This window comes from Hypanus sabinus, chromosome 16 (assembly GCF_030144855.1).
Source record: "Hypanus sabinus isolate sHypSab1 chromosome 16, sHypSab1.hap1, whole genome shotgun sequence".
In the NCBI taxonomy this organism is placed as follows: Eukaryota; Metazoa; Chordata; class Chondrichthyes; order Myliobatiformes; family Dasyatidae; genus Hypanus; species Hypanus sabinus.
This window is the reverse complement of record NC_082721.1, coordinates 25,533,090-25,555,443: the sequence shown is the minus strand read 5'-3', so window position 1 is coordinate 25,555,443 and position 22,354 is coordinate 25,533,090. Positions and strand designations below refer to the sequence as shown.

The window sequence follows — 22,354 nt, the reverse complement described above, 5'->3', positions numbered from 1 at the left end:
GGAGAAATTCCATTAGCCAAAGGGTGGTAAATTTGTGGAATTGTTGCCACATGCAGCTGTGGAGGCCAGGGCACTGGGTGAATTTAAGGCAGAGATTGATAGGTTCTTGATTGGACATTGCATCAAAGGTTACAGGTAGAAGGCCAAGAAATGGGGTCGAGGAGAAGAAAGAAAAAAGGATCAGCCATGATTGAATGGAGGAGCAGACTCGATGGGCCATATAGCTTAATTCTGCTCCTATGTCTTATGGTCTTATGAATAGGGTCTTCTACCTAAACCCCACTACCCAGGCCTGGACCAGCATTAAGTATCTTCAGGTTCTCATTGAGGTCCTTTTCGAATGAAATAAGGTTTCCGCTTTCCTCTCATCTTCAGGCAGAGTGTTCAAAGCTCCTGCATTCTTTGAGTGAAGGGTATTTTCTCAACTTCCATTCTAATCTTTTTAGACTATAAAACCATAAAACATAAGAGCAGAATTAGACCATTCGGCCCATCAAGACTGCTTCATCATTTCATCATGGCTGATCCATTTCCCTCTCAACCCCATTTTCCTGCATTCTCCCTATAAACTTTCATGCCTGACTAATCCAGAATCTATTAACCTTAACTACATCCAGAGACCTGGCCTCCACAGCTGCCTGTGGCCACAAATTCCACAGATTCATCACCCTCTGGCTAAAGAAATTCCTCCTCATCTGTTCTAAATGGGCATCCCTCTAATCTGAGGTTGTGCCCTCTGGTCCTAGATTCCTCCAATATGGGAAATATCCTCTCCACATCCATTCTATCCAGTCCTTTCAACATTCGATAGGTTTCAATGAGATTCCCCCTCCATTATTCTAAATTCCAGCTAGTTCAAGTCTAGGGTCATCAAATTCTCCTCATATGATAAGCCTTTCATTCTTGGAATCATTTTTGTGAATCTCCTTTGAACACTATCCAATGTCAACACATCCTTTCTTAGATAAACGGCCCAAAACTGTTCACAATATTCCAGGTGAGGCCTCACCAGAGTCTTATAAAGCCTCAGCATTGCATCCTTGTTTTCTCACTACCAATTCAACCTGCAATTAACCTTTAGCAAATCCTGCATGATTCCAACTCCCTTTGAAATTCCTGCCCATTTAGAAAATAGCCTGGACTTTTATTCCCTTGTTTTGAGGCTCAGGTGTGGTAAGTGTTAGTGTCAGAGGCCTACCAAAAGTTGGAGTGCGAATATAAAAGAAGCAGCTTCTGTTAAATCCGGACTTTTCCTCAGCAGCCCAGGCGCAGTGTTGGTGTCGGAGTCCTACTGAAGGTTGGAAGAAAGAGAGTGAAAGAGGATCAACAGGCACAAAATGCTGGAGGAACTCAGCATGGAGGCCAGGCAGCATCCGTGGAAAAAGAGTACAGTCCACCCTTCAGGAGAAAAAAGCGGAGGAGTAGTTTTAAAAGGTGAGGGGAGGAGAGAGAGAACCACCAGGGGATAAGTAAAACCTGGAGGGTGGGGGATAATATAAAGAGCTGGGAAGTTGATTGGTGAGATGAGGTGAGAGAGGGAAAAGGGGATGGGAAATGGAGAAGTGGGGGGGGAGGTTAGGGGCATTACTGGAAGTTTGAGAAATCGATGTTCATGCCTTCAGGTTGGAGGCTACCCAAACAGAATCTAAGGACTTGTTCCTCCAGCCTAAGTGTGGCCTCATCACAACAGTGGAGGAGGCCATGCATGGTCATATGGGAATGGGAAGTGGAATTAAAATGGGGGCCACTGGGAGATCCTGCTTTTTCTGGTGGATGGAGCGTAGGTGCTTGGCAAAGCAGTCTCCTAGTCTACGTTGGGTCTCACTGATATATGGGAGGCCACACCGGGAGCACCAAACACAGTATATGACTCACGGGTAAAGTGTCACCTCACCTGGAAGGACTGTTTAGGGCCCTGAATGGTAGTGTGGGAGGAGCTTTAGTGGCAAATGTAGCACTTGTTCTGCTTGCAAGGAGAAGTGCCAGGAGGGAGATCAGTGGAGAGTGACGAATGAACAAGGGAGTCACATAGGGAACAATCCCTGTGGAAAGCTGCAAGTTTTTTCCAATAATCCAATATCTACTCTCACTTTCCTTTTACCTTTTATATACCTGGAAAAACTTTTGGTATCCTCTTTGACATTATTAGCTAGCTTACCTTCATGTTTCTTCTATTCCCTCTGTGTGGCTTTTTACTTGCCTTCTGTTGGTTTTTAAAAGCTTCCCCATCCTCTAACTTCCAACTAATTTTTACACTTTTATATGCCTTCTCTTTGGCTTTTTATGTTTGTTTTAACTTCCCTTGTTGGCCACGGTGACATTATCCTTCCTTTAAAGTACTATTTCCTCTTTGGGAGTATCTATCCTTTGCCTTCCAAATTGCTCCCAGAAACTCCAGCCATTGCTGCTCTGCCATCATCCCTGCTAGTGTTCCCTTCCAATCAACTTTGACCAGCTCCTCTCTTGTGTCTCTGTAATTTCCTTTTCACCACTGTAATGCTGATTCATGTGACTTTAGCTTCACCCTCTCAAAATGCAGGGTGAATTATATTATGGTCACTGTCTCCTTTATCTTAAGTTCCCTAATCAAATCTGATTCATTACACAACACACATTCCAGAATAACTGATGCCCTGGTGGGCTCAATCACAAGCTTCTCTGAAAAGTCATTTTATAGGCCTTCTACAAACTCTCTCTTGGGATACAAATCAGCACCAACTGAACTTTACCAATCTGCCTGCATATTGAAATCCACCAGGACTGTCTCAATATTGCCCTTTTGACATACCTTTTCTATCTCCCATTGTAATTTGTAGCTCACATCCTGGCTACTGTTCAAAGGCCTGTATATAGCTTCCATCAGGGTCTTTTTACCCTCGCAGACTCCTAACCCCACCTAGAAGGACTTTACATCTTCTGATCCTCTGTCACCTCTTCCTAAGGACTTGATTTAATTTTTTACCAACAGGGCCACATCACCCCTCTGCCTACTTGCCTTTCCTGTTGATACAATATGTGTCCTTGGATGTTAAGATTTCAACTATAATCTTCTTCCAGCTACAACTCGGAGACATCCACAGCATCGTACCTGCATCTCTATCAATGCTACAAGATCATCTACCTTATTCCATATACTGCATGCATTCAAATATAACTCCTTCAGTCTTGCATTCATTACCCTTTTCGAATTTGTCCCCATGTTACCCTGCAACTCATCTGACTGCAATTTTGCCCCATTGCCTGCCTGTCCTTCCTGATAGGCTCATTACACACTGCATCTGCTTGTATACTAACTGCCCCGTCCCCAGTCCTAGCACTCAATTTCCCACCCCCCTGCCAAATCAGTTTAAACCCTTCCTAACAGTTCTAGCGAAGCTGCCTACAAGGGGATATCGATCCCCCTCGGGTTTAGGGGTTAGTAGTTATCTTCCGTCTAATTTCACTTTCTAGGGGAAATAGTCCTCACCATTCACAACACTGAAGTCTCACCTAATTTTATCAAACTCAGTCTCTTCTTAGTTTCGCTGATGTTTGGCCACATTTAATTTTGACAACATCCTCATGAATCCTCTCTAATGCTTCTGAAGACTTTCCAGCACTGCGGTGACCAGAAGTGTGTGCAGTAATGGTGATAAAATAGCAAATTGAAATGTCTCTATGCAACTTGGCAGTGTGTGTATGAAATAAAAGGAAGGAAATGCTTTGACGCTAGTATGTTGGAGAATGGAGATAGTCAATGGGTAGAATTTGTATACTCCACAGTTTAAATGTATTTTATAACGCAGGGAATGGTTTGTGTAAAGCCAGTGCAGTTCCTCTTCCCAAGGCACCACGGCTTATGCAACTGCCAGTGTGAGTGCATCTCCCGAGTCTGACCAATGGAGAGGCTTTGCACTATAAGGAACAACAAGACTGAAGGGATAAATGGAAAGCAAGTAATTCAGCAGGGGACCAGAACCAAAATATTGTTTCAGGGTGTTGTTGGAAAGTTGTGTGTGAGAACACATTTTGTTTTTACCTTTTCGTTAATTAAACTTCAGGCTTAGGGCTAGTAATGACTTAATTGTAGTGGAGTCTCGGGGGGCAAGGAAGGGAGGTTAAATCTGGAGCTAAATGAAGAATGCAGGTAAATTTTCATATTAAGTGTTTTCTCCCCCTTTGAAGGATTTCAATTTTGAACTCAGCGCAGGTAGAAACCAACATTTTAATTATTATTTGCTCCAATATTCGCAGAACCTTGCTTTTGAGGGATCCCAATTTTACCAAGAACTGTATTGTAGGGTTGATTCTAGAACAGTGTTCCCCTGTGCCTCTGCCCCAGAAACACTGCACTGTTCCCAACCTCCCCCCACCTCCAACCGCCTCCCCACACTGGGCCACTACGACAGGAGATCTCGATCAGTCTAAGTTTTGCATCATCTATTGATTATCAAGTATTTGAGTATTTCCATTTGGAAAAATCTCTTTGCTGCTCTCCCTTTTCTGCGCTAAGATGTTCCTTTAAACAAACTTCTGGTCACCTGCTCTGTGTGTCCTCATGTAGCTTTGTGTTGGTGTTCCTTGGGACATTTGATTAACTAAAGGCAAAGTAGTGTTGTGTTCAGTAGTCTGACGCGTTTAAAATAGCCACCAACGGGACTTGTACAACCACAAGAGATTTTTAAAAATCCACATTGGAGGAACAAGCCCATATAGAGATAAAAAATAAACAAGATGTGAGAAAATATGCAGATGGAGCAAGAGAGCAAACTGCCCATTGACCAACTGGATCACTGATTGCAGAAGAATCAAAGCTTGCTCCATTGTGATGCAGATGGAGATGAAGACTAATCTCTGTGGCAGGCAAATTTGAAGAAGGTGGTCCATTTTTCATCTTGATTTACAGAGTCAAAGGCTTTTGTGAGTTCAATAAAGGTATGGTAACACACATAAAATGCTGGAGGAATTCAGCAGTTCAGGCAGCACTATGGAAAGGAAAGAACAGTCGACGTTTCGCATCAAGACCCTTTATCAGGACTTGATGAATGGTCTTGTCCTGAGACGTTGATTGTTTATTCCTCTCCATCGATGCTGTCTGACCTGCTAAGCTCCCCCAGCAGTTTGTGTGCCTTACTCTGTGTGGTGAACTACATATACCTGTCTGGACACCACCCTCCCCCCCCCCCCCCCCCCCCGCTGACTGCTCCTGTGGCTCCTCCCACTGACCCCGGTATAAAGGCGATTGGAGGCATTGCTCCTCCCTCAGTTTCCAGGATGTTGTGCGGTGGTCTCTTGCTGCTAATCGTGGTCTCTTGCAGCTAATAAAAGCCTATCGTTCACCTCCCGTCTCCGAGAGTTATTGATGGTGCATCACTCTGAGTTTCCAGCATCTGCAGAATCTCTTGTATTTAGGCTCTGTATGGTAGTTTGATGGTGTTCACTGTATTTCCCATGAGGTTGTTACATGATGAAGTCCATGTTCACTAAGCCTCTTGACAGATCCTGCAGGTGCTGGAAATCTTGTTGGTTCTGGAAATCTTACAGTTTTGCTCATTCTGTCATAGGAAATACATGGTTAAGCTGGAAAGAGTGCAGAAAAGATTAGGAGGATGTTGATAGGACTAGAGGGAACGATTGGTCAGACTAGGTCTTTTTTTCCTTGGAACATAGGTAACAGGTTGCCGACCTTAGAGAAAAATTTTAAATTCTGAATGGTGTAGGTAAGATGGACGGTAACAGTCTTTTCCCCAGGCCAGGAGACACCAAAACCACAGGGCATAGAATTAGAGTGAGAGGGGGAAGATCAAAAAGGATATGAGGGGCAATTTTTTCACACAGAGGGTGTTGAGTTATATGGAGCAAGCTGCTGGAAGAAGTGGTTGAGGCAGGTACAATAGTATCATTTAAGAAGCACTGGATAGGTCCATGGAAGGGCATGGGTTAGAGGGATACAGGCCGAACGCGGGAGATTGGGACTAACTGGGTTGGCTCTGCGTTTCAGTGGAATCATTGGGGCCAAAAGGCCTGGATCCATGTTGTATTGCTCTGTGATTCTATGACCCTAAAAGGTAACATGTGGACAAGGTCATGACTAGTCATAGTTTGCTGGGTAGACGTCAACGACTCCCTTTAACGCATGTTTGAGGGAAGAATGGCACAGGTCTAAAATGCTGGGAGAAGTTACCAGAGGAACATGAGAAAAAGAAACTTATTTATGCAGAGAATGCTTATGACATGAAATTCATTCTCTGTGGGGCAAATTAAAACAGAAACAATAAGGAAATTGAAAAGGTAAGGCAGTCAAGAGAGAATAATTTGTAGGGGGGTCTAAGAGGAGTTGGACTAATGGGAAGAGTGTACCAAGTGCTGGCAGAGACTCAATTGACAGAAGGGTCTCCTTCTATCCTGTAAAATGTTTAAGATTTCATGGATGTTCTCTCTGTCCAACTGAGGACCACCTCCATTCATTGAGCCACGTGGAGGCACTAGTGTGTTTTTATTTTGGTTGTGGCTGGATCAGGACAAGTTGTTGGTGATGCTTACTTACACCTGGGGACTTAAGCTCTAAACCTTGTCTTTCTCAGCACCATTGATACAGGTAGGGGCATGAACTCCACCTCACTTCCTGAAGTCAATGACTTCATTTGCTAACATCAAGGGAAATGTTGTCTTGATCCCATGCCATTAAACTCTCTATCTCCTTCCTGTGCTCTTGTCTCATTGATTTTGAGATCTGGCCCTCTGCAAACCTATAAATGAAGTCAGAGTAGAATTTGGCCGCACAGTCATGAACGGTTAGGGAGCGTGGCAACTGCTGAAGACATGGCCTTTCGGGGCATTAGGTTGAGAGGAATCGTGAGAATAGATATCAATGTGTAAAATTATGAAACAACTAAAACTGTAGGTTTCAAAGTCACATTTAATGTCAGAGAAATGTATACGATATACATCCTGAAATGCTTTTGCTTCGCAAACATCAATGAAAACAGAGGAGTATCCCCAAAGAATGGACAACAGTTAAATATTAAAACCCCAAAGTCCACCCCCTCCAGCTCCCCTCCCTCCCGCGTGTAAGTGGCAGCGAGCAAAAATCCCCCCTCCCCCCACCGGCAAAAAAAGCATCAGCACCCGCCACCGAGCACTCGAGTGTGAGCAAAGTGATAGCGAAGACACAGACTTGCAGTTACCCCAAAGACTTCACCCGGCATTCAACCTACCACAGGCTCTCTCTCCCTAATAAGGGAGAAAAAGGGTTCTCCGTTTCACAGCGAGAGGGGAGACGTAACAAACAACTCGCTGGTTTACAACGTTAAAAGTCCATTGTGTCGCTTTTTCCGAGCTCTGTGCCCGAAGATCTCGGGTCCCTGGGTACACAGCCGGAGATCTTCTGTCTCCCCTGACATACTGGTCTTCTGCCCAGACACTGACCTCCAATTCCCCCCCTCCCATCTCCAGAGCCACGGAAACTTGTTCCCCCGAAGGAGAGGGGAGCTCTTGTGCTGAGCCCTTGGCGTGCCGAAAAACGGACAGTCGTGAAACCCCGAGAGCGGGTGCCATTCCCATAGTCAGCGGGTGTCATTCCCATAGTCAGCGGGTGTCATTCCCATAGTCAGCGGGTGTCATTCCCATAGTCAGCGGGTGCCATTCCCATAGTCAGCGGGTGCCATTCCCATAGACAGCGGGTGTCATTCCCATAGTCAGCGGGTGTCATTCCCATAGTCAGCGGGTGTCATTCCCATAGTCAGCGGGTGTCATTCCCATAGTCAGCGGGTGCCATTCCCATAGTCAGCCGGTGTCATTCCCATAGTCAGCGGGTGTCATTCCCATAGTCAGCGGGCGTCATTCCCATAGTCAGCGGGTGCCATTCCCATAGTCAGCGGGTGTCATTCCCATAGACAGCGGGTGCCATTCCCATAGTCAGCGGGTGTCATTCCCATAGTCAGCGGGTGTCATTCCCATAGTCAGCGGGTGTCATTCCCATAGTCAGCGGGTGCCATTCCCATAGTCAGCGGGTGCCATTCCCATAGTCAGCCGGTGTCATTCCCATAGTCAGCCGGTGTCATTCCCATAGTCAGCGGGTGTCATTCCCATAGTCAGCGGGTGCCATTCCCATAGTCAGCGGGTGCCATTCCCATAGTCAGCGGGTGTCATTCCCATAGTCAGCGGGTGCCATTCCCATAGTCAGCGGGTGCCATTCCCATAGTCAGCGGGTGCCATTCCCATAGTCAGCGGGTGTCATTCCCATAGTCAGCGGGTGTCATTCCCATAGTCAGCGGGTGCCATTCCCATAGTCAGCGGGTGCCATTCCCATAGTCAGCGGGTGCCATTCCCATAGTCAGCGGGTGCCATTCCCATAGTCAGCCGGTGTCATTCCCATAGTCAGCGGGTGTCATCCCCATAGTCAGCGGGTGTCATTCCCATAGTCAGCGGGTGCCATTCCCATAGTCAGCGGGTGTCATTCCCATAGTCAGCCGGTGTCATTCCCATAGTCAGCCGGTGTCATTCCCATAGTCAGCCGGTGTCATTCCCATAGTCAGCGGGTGCCATTCCCATAGTCAGCGGGTGCCATTCCCATAGTCAGCGGGTGCCATTCCCATAGTCAGCCGGTGTCATTCCCATAGTCAGCCGGTGTCATTCCCATAGTCAGCGGGTGTCATTCCCATAGTCAGCGGGTGCCATTCCCATAGTCAGCGGGTGTCATTCCCATATTCAGCCGGTGTCATTCCCATAGTCAGCGGGTGCCATTCCCATAGTCAGCGGGTGTCATTCCCATAGTCAGCGGGTGCCATTCCCATAGTCAGCGGGTGTCATTCCCATAGTCAGCGGGTGTCATTCCCATAGTCAGCCGGTGTCATTCCCATAGTCAGCCGGTGTCATTCCCATAGTCAGCGGGTGTCATTCCCATAGTCAGCGGGTGCCATTCCCATAGTCAGCGGGTGTCATTCCCATAGTCAGCGGGTGCCATTCCCATAGTCAGCGGGTGCCATTCCCATAGTCAGCCGGTGCCATTCCCATAGTCAGCGGGTGTCATTCCCATAGTCAGCGGGTGCCATTCCCATAGTCAGCGGGTGTCATTCCCATAGTCAGCCGGTGTCATTCCCATAGTCAGCGGGTGTCATCCCCATAGTCAGCGGGTGCCATTCCCATAGTCAGCCGGTGTCATCGCATAGTCAGCCGGTGTCATCGCATAGTCAGCGGGTGTCATTCCCATAGTCAGCCGGTGTCATTCCCATAGTCAGCGGGTGCCATTCCCATAGTCAGCGGGTGCCATTCCCATAGTCAGCGGGTGTCATCCCATAGTCAGCGGGTGTCATTCCCATAGTCAGCGGGTGTCATTCCCATAGTCAGCGGGTGTCATTCCCATAGTCAGCCGGTGTCATCCCATAGTCAGCGGGTGTCATCCCATAGTCAGCGGGTGTCATCCCATAGTCAGCCGGTGTCATTCCCATAGTCAGCGGGTGCCATTCCCATAGTCAGCGGGTGCCATTCCCATAGTCAGCGGGTGCCATTCCCATAGTCAGCGGGTGTCATCCCATAGTCAGCGGGTGTCATTCCCATAGTCAGCGGGTGTCATTCCCATAGTCAGCGGGTGCCATTCCCATAGTCAGCGGGTGTCATTCCCATAGTCAGCGGGTGTCATTCCCATAGTCAGCCGGTGTCATTCCCATAGTCAGCCGGTGCCATTCCCATAGTCAGCGGGTGCCATTCCCATCGTCAGCGGGTGCCATTCGCATAGTCAGCGGGTGCCATTCCCATAGTCAGCGGGTGCCATTCGCATAGTCAGCGGGTGCCATTCCCATAGTCAGCCGGTGTCATTCCCATAGTCAGCGGGTGCCATTCCCATAGTCAGCGGGTGCCATTCGCATAGTCAGCGGGTGCCATTCCCATAGTCAGCGGGTGTCATTCCCATAGTCAGCGGGTGCCATTCCCATAGTCAGCGGGTGCCATTCGCATAGTCAGCGGGTGCCATTCCCATAGTCAGCGGGTGTCATTCCCATAGTCAGCCGGTGTCATCCCATAGTCAGCGGGTGTCATTCCCATAGTCAGCGGGTGCCATTCCCATAGTCAGCCGGTGCCATTCCCATAGTCAGCGGGTGTCATTCCCATAGTCAGCCGGTGTCATTCCCATAGTCAGCGGGTGCCATTCCCATAGTCAGCGGGTGTCATTCCCATAGTCAGCGGGTGTCATTCCCATAGTCAGCGGGTGCCATTCCCATAGTCAGCGGGTGCCATTCCCATAGTCAGCGGGTGCCATTCCCATAGTCAGCGGGTGTCATTCCCATAGTCAGCGGGTGTCATTCCCATAGTCAGCGGGTGCCATTCCCATAGTCAGCGGGTGCCATTCCCATAGTCAGCCGGTGCCATTCCCATAGTCAGCCGGTGTCATTCCCATAGTCAGCGGGTGTCATTCCCATAGTCAGCGGGTGCCATTCCCATAGTCAGCCGGTGTCATTCCCATAGTCAGCCGGTGTCATTCCCATAGTCAGCGGGTGCCATTCCCATAGTCAGCGGGTGCCATTCGCATAGTCAGCGGGTGCCATTCCCATAGTCAGCGTGTGTCATTCCCATAGTCAGCGGGTGTCATTCCCATAGTCAGCGGGTGCCATTCCCATAGTCAGCGGGTGCCATTCGCATAGTCAGCGGGTGCCATTCCCATAGTCAGCGGGTGTCATTCCCATAGTCAGCCGGTGTCATCCCATAGTCAGCGGGTGTCATTCCCATAGTCAGCGGGTGTCATTCCCATAGTCAGCGGGTGCCATTCCCATAGTCAGCCGGTGCCATTCCCATAGTCAGCGGGTGTCATTCCCATAGTCAGCCGGTGTCATTCCCATAGTCAGCGGGTGCCATTCCCATAGTCAGCGGGTGTCATTCCCATAGTCAGCGGGTGTCATTCCCACAGTCAGCGGGTGCCATTCCCATAGTCAGCGGGTGTCATTCCCATAGTCAGCGGGTGTCATTCCCATAGTCAGCGGGTGCCATTCCCATAGTCAGCGGGTGTCATTCCCATAGTCAGCCGGTGTCATTCCCATAGTCAGCGGGTGCTATTCCCATAGTCAGCGGGTGTCATTCCCATAGTCAGCGGGTGCCATTCCCATAGTCAGCGGGTGTCATTCCCATAGTCAGCGGGTGCCATTCCCATAGTCAGCGGGTGTCATTCCCATAGTCAGCGGGTGCCATTCCCATAGTCAGCGGGTGTCATTCCCATAGTCAGCGGGTGCCATTCCCATAGTCAGCGGGTGCCATTCCCATAGTCAGCGGGTGCCATTCCCATAGTCAGCCGGTGTCATTCCCATAGTCAGCGGGTGCCATTCGCATAGTCAGCGGGTGCCATTCCCATAGTCAGCGGGTGTCATTCCCATAGTCAGCCGGTGTCATCCCATAGTCAGCGGGTGTCATTCCCATAGTCAGCCGGTGCCATTCCCATAGTCAGCCGGTGTCATCCCATAGTCAGCGGGTGTCATTCCCATAGTCAGCCGGTGTCATTCCCATAGTCAGCGGGTGCCATTCCCATAGTCAGCGGGTGCCATTCCCATAGTCAGCCGGTGTCATCCCATAGTCAGCGGGTGTCATTCCCATAGTCAGCCGGTGTCATCCCATAGTCAGCGGGTGTCATTCCCATAGTCAGCCGGTGTCATTCCCATAGTCAGCGGGTGCCATTCCCATAGTCAGCGGGTGCCATTCCCATAGTCAGCCGGTGTCATCCCATAGTCAGCGGGTGTCATTCCCATAGTCAGCGGGTGTCATTCCCATAGTCAGCGGGTGTCATTCCCATAGTCAGCGGGTGCCATTCCCATAGTCAGCGGGTGCCATTCCCATAGTCAGCGGGTGCCATTCCCATAGTCAGCCGGTGTCATTCCCATAGTCAGCCGGTGTCATTCCCATAGTCAGCGGGTGCCATTCCCATAGTCAGCGGGTGCCATTCGCATAGTCAGCGGGTGCCATTCGCATAGTCAGCGGGTGCCATTCCCATAGTCAGCGGGTGTCATTCCCATAGTCAGCGGGTGCCATTCCCATAGTCAGCGGGTGCCATTCGCATAGTCAGCGGGTGCCATTCCCATAGTCAGCGGGTGTCATTCCCATAGTCAGCCGGTGTCATCCCATAGTCAGCGGGTGCCATTCCCATAGTCAGCGGGTGTCATTCCCATAGTCAGCGGGTGCCATTCCCATAGTCAGCGGGTGCCATTCCCATAGTCAGCGGGTGCCATTCCCATAGTCAGCGGGTGTCATTCCCATAGTCAGCGGGTGCCATTCCCATAGTCAGCGGGTGCCATTCCCATAGTCAGCGGGTGTCATTCCCATAGTCAGCCGGTGTCATTCCCATAGTCAGCGGGTGCCATTCCCATAGTCAGCGGGTGTCATTCCCATAGTCAGCGGGTGTCATTCCCATAGTCAGCGGGTGCCATTCCCATAGTCAGCGGGTGCCATTCCCATAGTCAGCGGGTGCCATTCCCATAGTCAGCCGGTGTCATTCCCATAGTCAGCCGGTGTCATTCCCATAGTCAGCGGGTGCCATTCCCATAGTCAGCGGGTGTCTTTCCCATAGTCAGCGGGTGTCATTCCCATAGTCAGCGGGTGCCATTCCCATAGTCAGCGGGTGCCATTCCCATAGTCAGCGGGTGCCATTCGCATAGTCAGCGGGTGCCATTCCCATAGTCAGCGGGTGTCATTCCCATAGTCAGCGGGTGTCATTCCCATAGTCAGCGGGTGCCATTCCCATAGTCAGCGGGTGCCATTCCCATAGTCAGCGGGTGCCATTCGCATAGTCAGCGGGTGCCATTCCCATAGTCAGCGGGTGTCATTCCCATAGTCAGCCGGTGTCATCCCATAGTCAGCGGGTGTCATTCCCATAGTCAGCGGGTGCCATTCCCATAGTCAGCCGGTGCCATTCCCATAGTCAGCGGGTGTCATTCCCATAGTCAGCCGGTGTCATTCCCATAGTCAGCGGGTGCCATTCCCATAGTCAGCGGGTGTCATTCCTCTAGTCAGCGGGTGTCATTCCCATAGTCAGCGGGTGCCATTCCCATAGTCAGCGGGTGTCATTCCCATAGTCAGCGGGTGCCATTCCCATAGTCAGCGGGTGTCATTCCCATAGTCAGCCGGTGTCATTCCCATAGTCAGCGGGTGCCATTCCCATAGTCAGCGGGTGTCATTCCCATAGTCAGCGGGTGTCATTCCCATAGTCAGCGGGTGTCATTCCCATAGTCAGCGGGTGCCATTCCCATAGTCAGCGGGTGTCATTCCCATAGTCAGCGGGTGCCATTCCCATAGTCAGCGGGTGTCATTCCCATAGTCAGCGGGTGCCATTCCCATAGTCAGCGGGTGCCATTCCCATAGTCAGCCGGTGCCATTCCCATAGTCAGCCGGTGTCATTCCCATAGTTATCCGGTGTCATTCCCATAGTCAGCGGGTGCCATTCGCATAGTCAGCGGGTGCCATTCGCATAGTCAGCGGGTGCCATTCCCATAGTCAGCGGGTGTCATTCCATAGTCAGCCGGTGTCATCCCATAGTCAGCGGGTGTCATTCCCATAGTCCGCCGGTGCCATTCCCATAGTCAGCCGGTGTCATCCCATAGTCAGCGGGTGTCATTCCCATAGTCAGCCGGTGTCATTCCCATAGTCAGCGGGTGCCATTCGCATAGTCAGTGGGTGTCATTCCCATAGTCAGCCGGTGTCATTCCCATAGTCAGCCGGTGTCATTCCCATAGTCAGCGGGTGTCATTCGCATAGTCAGCGGGTGCCATTCCCATAGTCAGTGGGCGCCATTCCCATAGTCAGCGGGTGCCATTCCCATAGTCAGTGGGCGTCATTCCCATAGTCAGTGGGCGTCATTCCCATAGTCAGCGGGTGTCATTCCCATAGTCAGAGTGTAATTCTGAAGGGGAAAAATAAAGATGGAAATAGAGCTGTTTCCCAAGATGCAAGCTAAGGAGTCACCATTAGGCGCCATTGGCCCTCCCAAACTCCACCTTCTTGTTGGAATCTGAAATAAAACAGAAATGCTGGAAGAAACCAGCCAGTCAGGCAGCGTCTGTGGAAAGAGATTCCAGCCAGTCAGGCAGCGTCTGTGGAATGAGATTCCAGCCAGTCAGGCAGCGTCTGTGGAAAGAGATTCCAGCCAGTCAGGCAGCGTCTGTGGAAAGAGATTCCAGCCAGTCAGGCAACGTCTGCAGAAGGAGAAAGTAGCGAGCTACCGCTTATCTCTTTGGAATGAAAGAGGACAAGAGATGTCTTGATTGAGGCGTATAAGATGATTATAGACCCTTTCTGCCCTTCGAGCTGTGCTGCCCAGCAACCCCCTGATTTAACCCCAGCCTAATTATAGGACAATTTACAATGACCAGTTAACCCACCAACTGGTACGTCTTTGGACTGTGGGAGGACACAGCAGCACCCGGAGGACTCCCAACCGTTCACAGGGAGAATATACAAACACCTTACAGGCAGCAGTGGGAATTGAACCTGGGTCACTGGTACTGTAAAGGATTGTGTTAACCACTACGCTACTAACTATCACTGACATATGTTGTGAAGTTTGTTGTTCTGTGGCACCAGTACAGTGCAATACATTAAAAAGTTACTATAAGTTACAATAAGAAATATTTTAAAGTATTTAAGTAACATAGAAACATAGAAAGCCTACAGCACAATACAGGCCCTTTGGCCAACAAAGCTAGACTGAACATGTCCTTACCTTAGAAATTACCTGGGGTTACTCATAGCCCTCTATTTTTCTGAGCTCCATGTACCTATCCAGGAGTCTCTTAAAAGACCGTATCATACCAACCTCCACCACCGTCACTGGCAGCCCATTCCACACACTTACCACTCTCTGCATAAAAAAACTTACCCCTGACATCTCTTCTGTACCTACTTCCTTAAAACTGTGCCCTCTTGTGCTAGTCATTTCATCCCTGGGGAAAAGCCTCTGACTATCCACATGATCAATGCCTCTCATCATCTTATACACCTCTATCAGTTCACCTCTCATCTTCTGTCGCTCCAAGGAGAAAAGGCCGAGTTCACTCAACCTATTCTCATAGGGCATGTTCCCCAATCCAGGCAACATCCTTGTAAATCTCCTCTGCGCCCTTTCTACGGCTTCCACATCCTTCCTGTAGTGAGGCGACAAGAATTGAGCAGAGTACTCCAAGTGGGGTCTGACCAGGGGAATGGCCAGGTGGGTTCAAGCTGATAGGGAGGTAACAGTGACTCAAATAACCAGGCGTTACAACAGTGGTGTACCAAATGGCATCTCTGAACACACAATGCATTGAACCTTGAAGTGGACGGACCACAGCAGCAGAAATCACGAACATACACCCAGAGGCCACTTTATTAGGTACAGGAGTTTTCTAATTAAGTGGCCGGTGAGCGTATGTCACTAATCCATCACTGGGCGTAAGCACTGTAACTCCCTTCCCAACAGCATTTTAGCAGAACAGCGGACCAAGAGGGTAGATCACCATTCAGTGCGGTTAGCATTAGGCAGCGAATACTGGCCTCATCCCAACAATGAAACATTGAAATAAAGCGATGCTTTCTTTAATTCCAGGTTTTGGACATTCAAATTAAAGAGATAAAAAAGCTTTTTTAGTTGCATTGTTTTATAATTGCCTGGAGGTGAAATTATGCAAATCTTGAAAACACCGGCATTTCTGCAATCTGATAGTAATGATCTGCTCTGATGTAGTGTGGATTGCTGTTCTCACACAGTGCACTTGCAAAAAACATCAGCCTTTATGCCTCTGTATCTTTTCCTTCACTGCATGCTTGCGTGATGCATATGTGGGCGTGCGTGTGTGTGTATAAAACTTCAGCGGAATCATCTTCACCTGCTAGAGCCAAACCAGGCTCTATCTACACAACCCCAGACACGCAGTAACACACACACATACACACAACACACACACACAACACACACACACACACACACACACACACACATACACACAACACACACACACAACACACACACACATACAGCACGCACGCACGCACACACACACACAAACACACACGCACACACACACACAACACGCACGCACACACACACAACACACACACACACAAAACCAGACACAAACACACACACAAAACCAGACACACACACACACACACACATACACACACACACACACAACCCCAGACACACACACACAACACTCACACACACATACACACAACACACACACACAACACACACACACACACACACAACACACACACACACACATACACACAACACACACACACAACACACACACACGCACGCACACACACAACACACACAAAACCACACACACACAACACACACAAAACCAGACACACACACACAACACACACACGTACGTTTTTTGGCATAGTAGTCATCTACGTGTGTGTACCTGTGTGGATAAGTCCACAATCCACGCCACAGTGTGGTAGAGTCTGTGTTACAATCCCTATTGAACTGTCCTGGCAATGAATCAAAAAGTGTGCCCTGTCAGGAGCATGTGAAGCAGCTACTGTATGTGATAGTTGCCACCTCAGTTAAAACAAACACCCTGGGAACGTCACTGAGGTGGAAGCAAGGCACCCTCAGTGCCGGAGGACCACTGAAGACGATGGGGAGGGTGTAACAGCAGTGCAGGCTGAGATCGTATTGGACTGAAGACCTGCAGACCGGACACCTTCAGTGGTGGGCAATCAAACAATGGGAAACACGGTAAGCACCTCTAAGCTTAGCACTGGAGGGGAGGCGAGGAGGGGGTGAAGGTGAGAACCAAAGAGAAGAACAAACCATTTGTAACACTCCCACGTCACCATCACAAGCCAGTTTGATTCATTTCACATGATATCGAGGTAGTGTAACCAGACCAGACAACAACTTGGCTATAATGGTGAAGATCTGTGCTCCAATCCTATCCTGACCCATAACCAGGCTGTCTGAGTACAGCTTAACATGCAGCGATTAAAACACCAGTCTAGTCCAGCTCTTTAGCACCTGCCAGGTGAAGAGATGTGAAGTATCGTCCCCACACACACTGAGTGGCACCTCCTCACCAATGACCTGCTCAGTGTACCCCACTTTGGTTTCAGCCGCTACATTTGACATCACAATGGCCTTGGTTTAGGTGTGTTGTATGATGTCATGACGCCATTAGTCCCAAAACTGTGATGGACACAAGAGACTTTGCTGAAGTTGGAAATCCGGAGCAGAGCAGCCCACAAAATGCTGGGGGAACTGGTCAAGTAGCATTTATGGAGAAAAATAAACAGTCGACGTTTTCGAGATTCAGCCCTGATGAAGAATCTCAGACCAAAATGTTGACTGTTTACTCCTCTTCCTGGGACCGTGAGAGAATATCTTCTGTTTGGCCGGATGAGTGCAACTCTGACCACACTCGAGAAGTTTGGTATCATTCAGGAAAAAGCAATTTGTCTGATTAGTACATCACCCATCATCTTACGTGTTTAGACACTGCAGTAAAGGGCCTAAGGCTGAAATATTGCCTGTTAATTCCACTCCTTAGATGCTGTCTGACCTGCTGAGTTTCTCCTGCATATTTAGGGCTCCCTGGGGACCCGAGTCACCCCGACCACAATCTGTTCCAGCTGCTCCCACCCGGGAAACGGTACCGCAGCATAAAAGCCAGGACCAACAGATTCCGGGAGAGTCTCTTCCACCAGGCCATCAGACTGCTCAATTCACGCTGATACAATTGCACTTCTAAGCTATATTGACTGTCCTGTCGTACATACTATTTATCACAAATTACTATAAGTTGCACATTTAGACGGAATGTAAAGATTTTTACTCCTCGTGTACGTGGAGGACGTCAGAAAAAAAGTCAATTCAGTTCAATTCTGTGTGCCACATAATTTCCACGCCTCCTGCTACAGGCAGGATTGAGGAGCTGGGACTGCCAAGTGGGTGTGAGCTGGAGTAGTTAACACAGTACCCTCGTTAAATGTTTCTCTCGTTAACTGGAAAAAGGTGCTCAGCTGCCTGAGTGACTCTGAATGGCCCCCACATGCACGCACTGCCGAATTAAAACAGCCCAAGGGCATGGTTCGAAGGGAAACTTTGCATTAAAACAAAACACCAAACTGCCAATGCAAACTACCACCCACCCATTCCTCTTATTGTCCCAGGGTTGCCAGGGAGCAGGTGCAGAATTCACCATGTTCTGTTTACACCCAATATTCCTCGCCGCGCCTACACCATTGCTGTTTTATTCCCTCCTCTCAGCCGACAGAGATTTTGGCAGCAACAAGTGGCTAAATTTTACGGAGAAGGCCCCCATCACAATCCCAACAAAATGGGCCCTCCTAAGTCATTGTTGCTGGGCACTTAATTCATAAATCTACACAACCTGTGGTGTTAGGGTTTATTACCAGGGACAGGCCGTCTCACATTACAGTCGGTGGGCATTTCCTGTGTAATATCCTCATTTACTGCAATTAAAAAGCACCTTTAACATTAAAAGCACACCCCAGGAACCAGCCTTCCCTCCACCAACTCTGTCTGTACTTGCTGCCTTGGTAAAACAGCCGGCATAACCCCGGGCACCCAGAATCAGAATCAGGTTTAATATCACCAGCAGATATCATGAAATTCGTTAACTTCACATGAATTACATGATAAATAAATAGAGAAAAATAATAGTGTATTTATGTCTATTAAATAATAAAGTTAAAAATAAGTAGTCCAATCAGACAGAAGATTCAAAAGCCTGATAGTATGTATGACCAGGCTCAAGTACAGCTTCTGTCTTGTAGTTACCAGACTCTAAAATAGACCTCTTGTATGATAAGATGGACTTGGCTTATCTACCTCTTGCACGTTATTGTTTACAGGCGATGTCTTTACACTTCATTCTTCATTGTTATTGTTTTACTTTATTCTAGCTCGATGCACTGTGCAATGATTTGATCTTGTGGTGAACTACATATACCTGTCTGGACATGCCCCCTGCTGACTGCTCCTGTGGCTCCTCCCACAGACCCCTGTATAAAGGCGATTGAGGCCTGAGCCCGGCCTCTCAGTCTCCAGGATGTAGTATGGTGGTCAATCACTGCTTGTTCCTTCTTCCAGTCACTAAAAGCCGATATCTCACCTTTACGTCTCAGAGAGAGTTATTGATGGTGCATCAGGTCTGTATAAACATTATGCATGGCAAGCTTTTCACTCTATCTTGCGGCTCTGACAATGAACCAAATGATTTGCAGGAGAGCCATCAAGCAATATCTGATAAATAGATACACATGGAGATAGTAGGGCAAGTGATCAAAATCTTGGACATACATGGTAGGGCATTGAAGAATGCAGTAGTACAGAGTGATCCAGGAATAATGGTGCACCGTTCCCTGAAGGTGGAATCTCATGTGGACAGGGTGGTGAAGAAAGCTTTTGGTATACTGGCCTTTATAAATCAGAACATTGAGTATAGGAGTTGGGATGTAATGTTAAAATTGTACAAGGCATTGGTAAGGCCAAATTTGGAGTATTGTGTACAGTTCTGGTCACCAAATTATAGGACCGATGTCAACAAAATAGAGAGAGTACAGAGGAGATTTACTAGAATGTTACCTGGGTTTCAGCAGCAAGTTACAGAGAAAGGTTGAACAAGTTAGGTCTTTATTCTTTGGAGCGTAGAAGGTTGAGGGGGGATTTAAAATTACGAAGGGGATAGAAAGAGTTGATGTGGATAAGCTTTTTTCCATTGAGAGTAGGGGAGATTCAAACAAGAGGACATGAGTTGAGAGTTAAGGGGCAAAAGTTTAGGGGTAACACGAGAGGGAATTTCTTTACTCAGAGTGGTAACTGTGTGGAATAACCTTCCAGAAGAAGTGGTAGAGGCAGGTTCGGTATTGTCATTTAAAGTAAAACTGGATCGGTATGTGGACAGGAAAGGAATGGAGGGTTATGGGCTGAGTGCTGATCGGTGGGACTAGGTGAGAGTAAGCATTCGGCACAGACTAGAAGGGCCGAGATGGCCTGTTTCTGTGCCGTAATTGTTATATGGTTATAGGCAGATTTTAAAGAACAGGGAAAGGTAAAGAGATGTTTGGAAAGGAATTTGTGAGGTGCATCCAAGAAAGTTTCTTAAAACAGAATGTGGATAGTCTAGTGAGAGGAGGGACTGATTTGGACCTTGGATTGGGCAATGAGCTCAGTGTCAAGTGGGTCAATAAGACCCAAGACAATTTGAGTGTGTAGGAAATGTGGCAATCAGCATACAAGCACAACAAAGTAACTTTTACAATTTATTATCATAAAACAGAAAAGCACAAATAAACCACTCAAAATACTATATAGTAAGTTACAAAGATTTCCACAAAGGTTTCAAGGCTCATGATTCTTCCTCTCCTCTTGATCGTTGCTGTCGTTGGGGGACTTGATTGTCATGGTTGTTGGGGCACTCCAAATACCAACTCGTGAAATCACTCTGGGTCTGTCCCAGCCACGGAACCATTGCGATACTTCAGTCTAGATGAAGTCCCAAAAACCGGGCGAGAAGTGCCCCAATAAATAGGGAGTTCCACAAGCATAGTGGGGCACACAGAGACACAGAATAACTCTTTAATCTTTTGTTCTCAGGCCATTAACTCACCATGGTTTCTTTCATTCTCACAACTCATGTGTTCATCAACAGACTGATGCCTTTTAGCCAGGAAAGACTCCAGCCACTATCATTGAACATTGGACATTAACAACCCTACAGTGGACAGACTTGGACATACATCTTGACACCTTTAATGCTGTGAGCCCAAAGAGTTAAAGTGTCACGTGGAGCTGCTCAGACTACCTTCCAATGTTTTACAAAAGTTATTACACCACAACCTACCCGGCCAGATGATTGACCTTTCATGGGAAAAACATTTGCGAAGAGTGATCACAACTGTCTAAGTTTTAAGGTAGCTGTGAACAAGGATAATAATAGATCTTACATAAAGTATTAAATTGGGGAAGGACAGGTGGTGAGAGCATTAGGCAGGAGCTATGGAGAATGAATTAGGAACAGCCATTTTGAGCGAAGTCCGCATCTGACATGTGAAAGTTGTCTGAAGACAAATGGCACAAAATACAGGATAGGTATGTTCCAATAAGAAGGAAAGACAAGGATGGTAAAGTAGGGTGACCGTGGATGAATTGGGAGATTATGAAGTTAGTCAAAGTGGATAACTTCCTTTGCCTGTAAGACTTAGGAAGGTAAAATTGAACAGAACCCTTGAGATGTATAAATAAGTCAGAAAAGAACTCAAGAAGGGAACTTGGAGTGTCAGGCGGGGCCATGGAAAGTCCTTTGAAGGTATGACTAAAGGCATTTTAGACATACATCAAGAACAAAAAGATAACTAGATAGAGGGTAGGATCACTCAAGGATAACGAAGCGAACACGGAGGCAGATTATGTGAGTGAAGCCCTGAATGAATGCTTTGTATCAGCATTTGCCAAGGAGAAGGACATGGAGAGCAGTCAGATCAGTGTGGAACGTGGCAAAATGCGAGGGCGTTTTGAGATAAAAGAAGAGGTGGTGTTGGGTCTGCAGTGGGATCTTCAGATGGATAGATCCCCAGAGCCTGATGGGATATATCCCAGGTTATTGCGATTAGTAAGATATGAGATTGCTGGCACTTGGGCCATGATCTCTGTGCCCTCAGGTGAGGACCTAAGGACTAGCACATAGCCAGTGTTGCTCCTTTGCTCAAGAAGGGAAGTAGGGATAATCCTGGAAGTCTTAGACCAGTGAGTCTCACGTCAGTGACAGGGAAGCTGTCGGAGTGAATTCTTAGGGTCAGGGTTTATGAGCATGGCTTAATTAAGAACAGCCAGCACGGCTTTGTGTGGGGCAAGTCACATCTTACTGACTTGAATGAGTTTTCTGAGGTGACAACGAAGATGATTGATGAAGGTAGAGCAGTGTGCTGTATGTTGTCTACGGGGATTTTAGTAAGGTGTTTGACAAGGACCCTCATGGTAGGTTCGTCCAAAAGATTAAGATGCATGAGATCTGTGGCAACTGTTTGGATTCAGAATTGGCGACAGGGAAAGGCAGCTGATGGGATTTATTCTGGTTGTAGGTAGGTCCATGACTCGTGGTATTCTGCAGGGATCCATACAGAGACCTTTGCTGTTGATGATATGTATAAATGACTTGGATGAAAATGTGGATGGGTGGGTTAGTGAGTTTAGAGATTCAGATTAATTTATCACATATACAGTGAAATGTTTCATTTCGTTAACTAGTAGCACACCCAAGATGAAAGTCTTAGGCACTTATATATATAGCTGGGGAGCCAAAGGCATTTGCACAGTACTGTAGTTATTTTATGTGTTGCACTGTACTGCTGCAGCTTAGAAAAATAATCACGGCACATGTGAGTGAGA

The 22,354-nt window shown here is 48.0% G+C and overlaps 1 long non-coding RNA gene across 1 annotated transcript in view; it reads left to right on the top strand.

The window, feature by feature from the left end:
• Positions 1-22,354, top strand: part of LOC132406112 (uncharacterized) — a 25,192-nt gene extending 2,838 nt beyond the window's left edge. The window contains exons 2-3 of the long non-coding RNA XR_009516063.1: positions 1,259-1,434; positions 18,871-22,354. This is a non-coding gene — a long non-coding RNA (uncharacterized LOC132406112). The remainder of the gene's footprint in view (positions 1-1,258; positions 1,435-18,870) is intronic.